Genomic DNA, 1,975 nt, shown 5'->3' on the forward strand with positions numbered 1-1,975 from the left:
CCCATGGCCATGGCAAGGTGCAGGGACACAGAGGGAAGACCCAACCAGAGGCCATGCTTGCTCCCCAGGTGCTGCAGGACCCTCACTCCCAGCCCACCAGGTGTTATCTGTCTAGAACCAGGAAGAAAACCTTTTCCCTCAACTCTTCTTTTTTAAAGACAGTTGCTCAGCATTGACACAGAAAAATATCTGACATAGAGCTGGAGCCATTCATAGCTGCAAATGACCTACAAGTTATCAGAATGTAGTAATCACAGAGAGGACCTTGTGTCTCCAGGCAGGCCTCCTGTGTGCGGGTGCAGCTGGGGGCCTCACATGCCTGTGTGGCCGGTGCTGGGCTCCATAATCTCCCTGGAGGGGACTGAAGTAGGAACCTGCTCTGAGAGCTCTGGCTCAGAACAGTACTGCCTGATAGAGACGGATAGCCCCTAATGAGTCCCAGATGTCCTGGTGATTCTTGGGCACCGCCACAAATCTTAGCTTCTTCATGAAGCGGTGGGCGGGAGGGAGGGCAGCCCAGCAGCCACAGGTCCCACAGGTCCCACAGGTCCTCCAGGGATAGCACTTTGGTGGGCTTGTGGTCCACCAGGTACCTGTTCAACTGGCTCTCAACATGCCACACAACCTCAACCCCACTGGCCATGCTGACCCCCATCACCTGGTGACAGGCCAAGGTCAGTCAGTGAACCTCTACCACCAACCCCCCAAAAAAGGCTCCCATGTAGTAAACGTTGCCCTGGTCCCTGGGGATCTGGGCCTAGAACTGTGGCCAGCACTGGTAGCTGAAGTGTTTATGGGCCACCCATAGAAACTGGGTTGCAGGGTGCCAAAGAAGGGGGACAGGATCTCCATGCCCACATAATCACAGAACTTCATGTCTACATCTGCAAACACCAAGTCGTCCACCTCACGGAGGAAGCGCTGCTCACAGAAGCAGCTGACCATCACCATGTGCTGCATAGACACATCCTGCCAGTATGGTGCGCTGGGTACCTCTAGGACCACCACCCTCCAGCCCTTCCAAGGGGCACAAGGTCCGGGCAGCCCGCTGCTCAGTGAAGACCTGGTAGGTGACCCTGTGTCCCACCATGATGGATTCTTTGCCCTCTGCAGGAACAGCTCCAGGAAGACCACCTATCTACAGGGATGAGGGACAAGTTGGGAGGAGGGTCACTGTCAGAGGCTGGCAGCAGGAACCCAGAGCTGGGGACCATGGATGTGGGCGCCTTCTTCAAGGGGGCAGGCCCTGGGCTGCTTTAAACAACAGCTACTCTCCCAGCCCATTCTGAGCAAATCTGCTTGTGGGGCCTCCCTACCTTCTGCTCCCAGGGATGTGGGCCAACAGTACTCTATGATACAAAGGGGAGCCTGAGGCTTCGAGGTAGGAAACCAACCCCACAGCCAGCATGCTGGGGCCAGGAACACTCCCCCTGTGCCGAGCTCCCAGGCAAACCCTGCAAGTGCCCTCCCTGGCTGACCCCCTTCAGGTCCTGTCCCACCTGCCAGGAGTGGAGCACCTTTGGGCACAGCCCTCCTTTCTATGGTCTACAAACAGGCTAGAATAAGCAGTGCTGACTTCCTTTGCTTGGAGAGGGCTGTGGCTGGCCCCCATAGAGCTGTCTCCAGCTCCATAGGGTCCTCCCTTGAAGGCTACTGGGCCTCTTCCTGCAAGGTCCATCAATCGACCACAGATATTCCTAGGAGGGGTCACCCTCAAACTCCCCCAGATCAGGAATAAGGTCCAGCCCATGGGCAGGGAGGGGAAAGAGGACTGCTGGAAGAAGACAGGGCTTGCTTAGGCCCCTGCCATGAATCCAAGAATGTAATCTTCTAGGTCCAGGTCTACATCTCCCTGGCCCCAAGAAGCTGGAAGTCTTACCTCTCTGAGGGGACTACCTGTGGGAACAGCAGCTTCCCCATTGTCAGCAAGGGTGGTGAGCCCCTGGAGACTGATTTTTTTAAGGTTTTATTTATT

At 56.1% G+C, this 1,975-nt stretch overlaps 1 pseudogene; it reads right to left on the bottom strand.

Moving 5' to 3' along the window:
• Nucleotides 1-393: 393 nt before the first annotated feature.
• Nucleotides 394-1,122, bottom strand: LOC116587167 (annotated as a pseudogene).
• Between the last annotated feature and the right edge of the window lie 853 nt (nt 1,123-1,975).

The sequence above is a fragment of the Mustela erminea genome, chromosome 3 (genome assembly GCF_009829155.1).
Source record: "Mustela erminea isolate mMusErm1 chromosome 3, mMusErm1.Pri, whole genome shotgun sequence".
NCBI lineage: Eukaryota > Metazoa > Chordata > Mammalia > Carnivora > Mustelidae > Mustela > Mustela erminea.